Genomic DNA, 6,990 nt, shown 5'->3' with positions numbered 1-6,990 from the left:
ACACACACACACACACACACACACACACACACACACACACACACACACACAATCCAGACAAAAGACAGACCTTGATCCAGAAGGGAGGGTAGCTAAAGAAGGCTGAGAATGGGGAGGACTCTAGGATAGGACTGCCAGAAATGACCAGGAGAAGCCTGAGGGGCAGCCAGAATCATATCTGAGGTTCAGTTGACTGGATGGGGGCCTGACAACTCTGAACAAAGTCAGGTCAGAGAAGCAGGAGGCCTGGGTAAGGAAGGGTCTGGGAGGTAGCACATGGCACAAAGCTGGGGAGGGGAGAGGGAACATCTGAGTGACAGAAGAGTCCCCAGGAAGGCAGCAGAGCCTGGGAAAGCAGATGACTGTGTCCTGGGGTTTAACTAGGAGCTAGGGAGAGCTCCTGGGACTCTTCTTTGGAGCTTAGGCTTGGAGGATGGTTATCTGGGTCCCTGGAGGGAAACTGGAGACAAGGGGGCAAATGCCTTCGATCTGATAGGGAGCTAGCATGTCCAGTTAAGGGAGGCCAGGCAGGAGCTTCGGTGCCTAGGTCCTAGTTACCCTCTGGGGACAAGGAAGCAGGACTCCTGGCCCTTACAGGAAGCCCAGGTTGGTGACTCGACAATGAACAGGAGCTGGGGGCAGGGAGACAGGACACGTGGATCCTTATGGGGAGGCTGAAGGCAATACTCCTGGGTCCCTATGGGCAAGGCCTGAAGGTTACCCAGTGGTAAAGCTGGGGATGGTGCCCCAGGATGTTTAGGATGTGATGGGGAGCCTGGATCAGAGGCAGAGATGGGGAGCCTGCCGGGAACCGGCTTTGGGAGGGAGGGGGACTCCAGGTGACCCTGGAGGTCACTCAGCATGAGGTCAGACAGGGAGGATGAGACCCAAAGGAAAGGTCAGGCAGCGGCAACCAAGCACCGACTTGACTTCCTGACTCAGACCTACCTAGGACTTGCATGCACAGAGCTGGCTTCCGGAAGGCAGAATGATCTCAGCTTCAAAGAAAGATAGAGCAACCACAGCTCCAGAGGAAGGAGGCAGGTTGATCTCAGTTCCAAGGGCTCACGCTTTCAGTCGGCCCACTCTGATATTCCCAATCCAGGGAGCCCTACCCTGCCCAGTCCAGCTGAGATCGCAAGAACTTCCCTTTCTTCCAAAGGCTCCTAGAGCTAGGACCTGAGACCCTGCCTACCTCTCCTCCCTGAGCCCTGCCCTCCATCACGTGGAATGATTTGGCCACTAGAAATAAACTTCTTCCACTCTAGACTCCTCCCAGGCCTCCAAACTCCACCCCGAGGCTCGAATAGCTCCTGGACCACCCCCAACCAGGCTGGTGGACTTTGAAAGTTCCTCCTCCTACAACCCCTCCACCTCCCTCCCTCCCTGCTCTGGGAATCAGACCTTCCTCCTGAACAGAAAGAATCTCCTGGCCTTTTTCCAGCTCTGCCCCGCTACACTCATCTTTTCCCTATCTAGGACATCCAGGCCCTACAGGTGCTTCTCCTTTGTCTTTGCTCCCTTTGGGATACAGACCTAGTAGTGCCATTTCTGGGTTAAAACGTATGCACAGTTTGACAGCCCTTTGGGCAGAGTTCCAAACTCAGCCCCAGAATGATAGAACCAGCTCACAGTTCCACTCGAGGTGCATTACTGTCCCTACTTTTTCACATCCCCTCCAGCATTCGTCATTTTCTTCTTCTTTTATGTTAACCAATATGATGGGTGTGAGGTGGTACCTCGGAGCTGTTTTCATTTTCATTTCTGTAATTATTAGTGATTCAGAGCATTTTTTCATATGAATATTGATAGCTTCGATTTCTTCCGTTGTGGTTTTCAAAGGAAGAAATCCACGCTATCAACAACCATATGAAAAAAAAAAAACGCTTCACATCTATAATCACTTATCCAAGTCACCAATAATTACAAAGATTCTCAGATTGGCAAAGATGACCAGAAAATGAAAATGACAAATGTTGGCAGACCCCAGGACTATTAGACACACTGACACTCTCAGTGGAGCAGTGAACTGGCCCAGTCATTTCTGTAAAACAATTTGGAACAGTGCACAAAATGTTCCTACTCTGTTCATACTCCTTGACCCAGGAACACCTCCATTAGGCCCATGTGGCAGCAAGATGAAAGAAACAGGAAAAGAACCCAAGTTCAAAAATATTTTAGCAGCTCTTTTTGTTATAGCAAAGAGTTGCAAATTAAGAAGGGACCCATCTGTAACCCTAATGGCTGAGAAAATGATGACATGTTAATGTAATGGAATAGAATTTTACAAGAAGAAATTTTGAAAGGCATAATAAAATGGAGAAACCTATGGAAATTCATATGAACTGAAGTGCCAACTGAGAAGAACCAGCAGAACAAATCATTCAGTGGTAACATTGTAAACACAAACAACTTGAGTGACTCAAGAACTCTGATCAATAATGCAGTGGTCACGGAGGAGAGGTGCTTCCTACCCCCTTACAGAGAGGTGATGGATTCTGTGCGTATTGAAGTAGGCATTCTGGGACATAGACAACTAGGGAGTTTATTTTGCTTGACTGTACATTTGTGACAAGAGTTTTGGACCTTTTTTTTTCTTTTTTTCCCATTCTCATCTGGAGGAGGCCAGGTCAGAGGGAGCGAAAGTAAGTGTTTGTTACTTGAAAAAAAAAAAATTAAGTTAAAAAAAAAAAAAACAAGCTCAAGGGAAAAAAATGCTCCCAATCACTAATTAGAAAAATGCAAATTAAACAACTCAGATTCTGCCTCAAACTGATGTAATTGATGAAGATAACAAGAAAAGAAGATAAGCATTGGAAGCTCTTTGGGGAACTAGTAACCTTAATTCACTGCTAGTGAAGCGATGAAATCCAAAGTCCCTAAATTGTGTATCCACTTTGACTCATTGACAGTAATAATGGGCATATGCGTCTGACAAAATCAAAGAAGAACAGGACCCAACTATATGAAAATATTAATAATAGCTCCTTTTGTTACGGTAATGTACTGGGAACCAGGCATGATATCCTTCAGTGGGGGATGGCTGAATTAATTTTGATAAATGAATGGAATGGGCACTACTAATATGCCATCAACAATAGATAACTTTAGGGAAACCTGGGAAGAAATAGATGAACTGATACAGAATGAAGTTAGTCGAACCAAGGGAATAAGTGATAACATTAACCTTGTAAAGACCAGCAACTTTGAAAGATATTACGACTGATTATTGTAATGACCAATCATTATCTCAGAGACTTCTAAATATCTATGCCACCTGCTTTCCTACCATGAGGTGAGGAATTCAAGAAGTAGAATAAAAAGAACTTTTTGGGATATGGACCATGTGAAAATTATTTTGCTTCACTGTGTTTCCATGACAAAAATTTATTTTTTTTTTCTATTTGTTTGGGAGGATTGTAGTTTGAGGGGGGCTAGAAACAGGACTGCCTCCCTCATAGAAAAAAGAAAAGAAGAAAAATTGATGGATTTAAAATATATATATATATATATAGAGAGAGAGAGAGAGAGAGAGTAGAAGAAGAGGAAGACCAGAGGAATCAGGGCAGCTTTGAAAGTGCCATATTGCATTTTTTAACTGCTTAAAAAGTAAAACAAGGTATGCATAATAAAAATTGTTTCAGGAGCAAATCTTTCTGTGGCACGTGTGTATAAACTGCTTTTTTACTCTGTGTTTATGGATTTCAAAATTTTTAAAAATCAAATATTGATACTTCGCTTTTTGTCATTGTTTGCCGATTTTCAAGGCATGACAATATATGGCAAAAAAAGAATTAATGTGACTTTCTCTTACTGTTGGCTCTTTGGATCATGCTTTCCTGGGGTCATTTATAGCTGCCAATACTTTTCTTTCTTTGGCATTCGGCCCTCATGTATTGGTAATGGCTCTTGATACACAGTTCACACACTGGGTGTCAGTTCTCTCTAGATCTGGGACAACTTTCATTGGTTATATTTGACTATCACTGGACAATTTCTTTTCCTGTTTGACCTTCATTTATTTTATTCAAACCTTTTAAATTGCATGTAAGTAGAACTACCTACTTTTCTAAAAACTCTCTTGAAATAAGAATTGCCCTAGTCACAGTTGTGAAATGTACTTCAATGCGTTTTTCTTCTCGTATTAAAATTGCATTTTATTATTATTTTTTTCAGTCTGCAAACATTTGCCCTCCCCTTCCAGCGCTGCTGGTGCAGACGTGTACAGCCAAGGGCAGCACGCGTGCATTGGCACGTCGTGGGAAACGTGATGCTTGGCAGCGAGGCCTCCATCTCCATCGGGAGGCGGGCAGCGGCTCCTCGGCTGCTGTCTGGGGTCCAGGCTGGCAGCGGAGGCCAGCGGCTGCCTGGGCGGCTTCCCCGGGGCGGCTCCTCACTTCCTCGTTCCCGGTTCTGCTCGCTGCGCTCTGCATCGCTCCACCAACTCTTCCGAGGCTTCTCGGATCCTCCGCCCCCTCCCCCCCCCGACGCAGCCCTGCCGGCGCAGTCACGTGACGCCCCTAGCCCGCCAGGGCCCGCCCCTCTTGGGGCGTGGGCCCCAGCGGCGCTCCGGGGGGGGGGGTCGCCCATTTGGGCCCTTTGTGTTGGGCGGGGCGGGGGGGGGTCCCTGGCTCTGACCCTGGATCAGCGCCCATCGACGCCCGCGACCCCTGAATCATCCGGGAAATGGACAATTTCGGAAGGAGGAGGATCCCCCCCATTCCCCAGCCCCCTTCGAGGGGGACAGTCAGCTCCCTGAAGGCCCGTGGAGGTAAGGGGTGGGCCGAGCTGGGGTGCAGGGGCCCAGAGGGAAGAGGCGTCATTGGGGATGAACTGAGGTCTGGGGGGAGGGGCGTACGGTGGAGAGAGGGAGGTGCTGGGGGCTGAGGAGCGTGCCAGAGGAGGGGGCGGGGCAGGGCACGGCCCTCAGGGCTTTCTGGCAGCCCCGCCCCCACCTCTGCCCGCGGGCTTCGCTCCTGAATATGCGCGGCCCCAAGACTACATTTCCCAGAAGCCCCCGCACCGCGCGCCACTTCCGCTTCTTCCCCGTTCTTACCCAATGACCTCGTGACCTCAGCTATTTCACCCGTCCGGCTGAATCGGCTCCCGGTCGTCTGGGTGGGCGAGTCTCGAGCTCCCCGGAAGACCCCGAGACCCGGACGTTCCAAGCCGCCCACCCGCCACCGTACCCGAGAGTACTGAGCCCCCAACACCCCCTCAAACTTAGAGGTCTCGAGCCTTCCCTTGCACTTGAACCCTGCCTTTCAGAGCCTCCCCCCATCGAGACCCAGGCTCCCAAAGCCCCCTCCCCCCCGGAACCCCCCCGAGTCCTGCCCCACCTTGATCATCAGGATCCACGATGCCCTTCCCTGCCACCCCCCGCCGAGCCCACGCGGCCCCAGGAGCCCCGCGCCCCCCGCCCCAATTCCCCCCAAGTCTCCAGTGCCCCCGCTCCCTTCCCCTACGGAGAGCAGATGTCCTGCTCCTCCCCCGAACGTGCACCCCGACGTGGTGTCTCCTCCCTCCTTCCCTCCCCCCAGTCTGGCCCTGGTTCAGCCCCCCCAAAGCTGGTTCTGCGCCATCTCCTCCAGCACCCGCCAGGATGCCTTGACGTTCCCCTCCAGGAGCCCGTCTCGGCTGCCCCTTGCCTGGGGGGGGGGGGTGTCTCCACTATCCCCACCCCCACCTCTGACCCAGCCAGCATCCGGGGCTTCTGCCCCCCTGCCCCCGACCACAAGACCCCTGCCCTCCCTTACTGACCCCTGCTGAGGGTCTGGAGGTGTCGGGCTGGACTCTGGTCCCCTCCGGAGTTTGGAGGTGGGCGAAGAGGGAGGGGATGCTCCCTGCCTACTTTAAAGATTTATTCGTTCTCGGGACTGATCGCACTCGCTTTCCCCCAGGGTTGTTACACTCGGGAAGCCTTCCCGGGGACCGGGGCTGTTTCCAAGGAAGCCAAGTCCCCAGTCTGCCTTCTGTGATTCTGGGGCCTGGGACCCCTGGCTGCTCATGTGTTCCTGCTGTAGTCAGCAAAAATGCATGAAGTGCCTACTAAGTGCAGGTGCTAGGCTAGGCCAGAGTGATATCAAAAGGCTAAAAGATTACCTGGCCACAGGAGCTCCCATTCTGTCACGTTATGGAAATGATGTGTGTGTGTGTGGGTGGGTGGGTGGGTGGGTGGGTGTGTGTGTGTGTGTGTGTGTGTATCTGTGTGGGTGTACCTGTGTCTGTGTGTCTGTTTACAGAGAAAGGATGGGAGGTTATGGGGAGGGGGGACGGCATCGATACCTGGGGTAACAGGGAAGGACCTCCAGGAGGGGGGACCTGAGCTGAGTCCTACAGGGAGCCCAGGGGTGGCAGGGAGGGGGCCAGCATTCTTGCTGCTGTCCCAGGTCACTAGCGGCTCTTCCTTCTTTCCCTCTCTGCAGCCTGTGACTGTCCATCCTCCTCTTCTCTCCCACTTCTACCTGTCTGACCCGTCCTTCTCCAGGTCCTCTGCCTGGTCTTTACCCAGGTCGCACCCACTAACCCTGTGACCAGGGATGTCCCACCCGCTCTGCTCTGGATCCCCTTTTCCCTCTTCTACTTCACCTGGGGATCTCATCAGCTCCCACCAATCAGTGATCATCTCCACGCTGAGGATTCTCAGATCTTCTCATCCAGCTCTTCCCTCTCTGCTGACCTCCAGTCTCACATCCCTTAAGTGCCTCTTGGACGTCTGCAACTGGATGTCCTGTAGCCATCTTATACTCAACATGTCAAAGACTGAATTCACCATCTTTCCCCCACCAACCCTCCCCTCTTCTGAACTTCCCTATTACCACCACCCCAGGCTCACAGCCTAGGTGTCCTGCTTGACTCCTCACTCACTTACCTTTGGCTGTTCCCCACCCCCAACATCCAAGCTCTTGTCCAGGTCTATTGACTTCACCTCAGCAGCATCTCTCCAATATCCCCTTTTCTCCTGTGACTTAGCCCCCATCCTGGGCAGAC

At 51.3% G+C, this 6,990-nt stretch overlaps 1 protein-coding gene across 1 annotated transcript in view; it reads right to left on the bottom strand.

Moving 5' to 3' along the window:
* Window positions 1–1,201, bottom strand: part of LOC114041869 (zinc finger protein 883-like) — a 17,397-nt gene extending 16,196 nt beyond the window's left edge. The window contains exon 1 of the mRNA XM_027860522.1: window positions 949–1,201. The gene's annotated coding sequence lies outside the window, so the exon portion shown is untranslated. The remainder of the gene's footprint in view (window positions 1–948) is intronic.
* Between the last annotated feature and the right edge of the window lie 5,789 nt (window positions 1,202–6,990).

This window comes from Vombatus ursinus, unplaced genomic scaffold (assembly GCF_900497805.2).
Source record: "Vombatus ursinus unplaced genomic scaffold, bare-nosed wombat genome assembly UNPS02014198.1, whole genome shotgun sequence".
Lineage (NCBI taxonomy): Eukaryota > Metazoa > Chordata > Mammalia > Diprotodontia > Vombatidae > Vombatus > Vombatus ursinus.
Note: the sequence above shows the minus strand (reverse complement) of the source record. Positions and strands in the feature narration are given on the sequence as shown.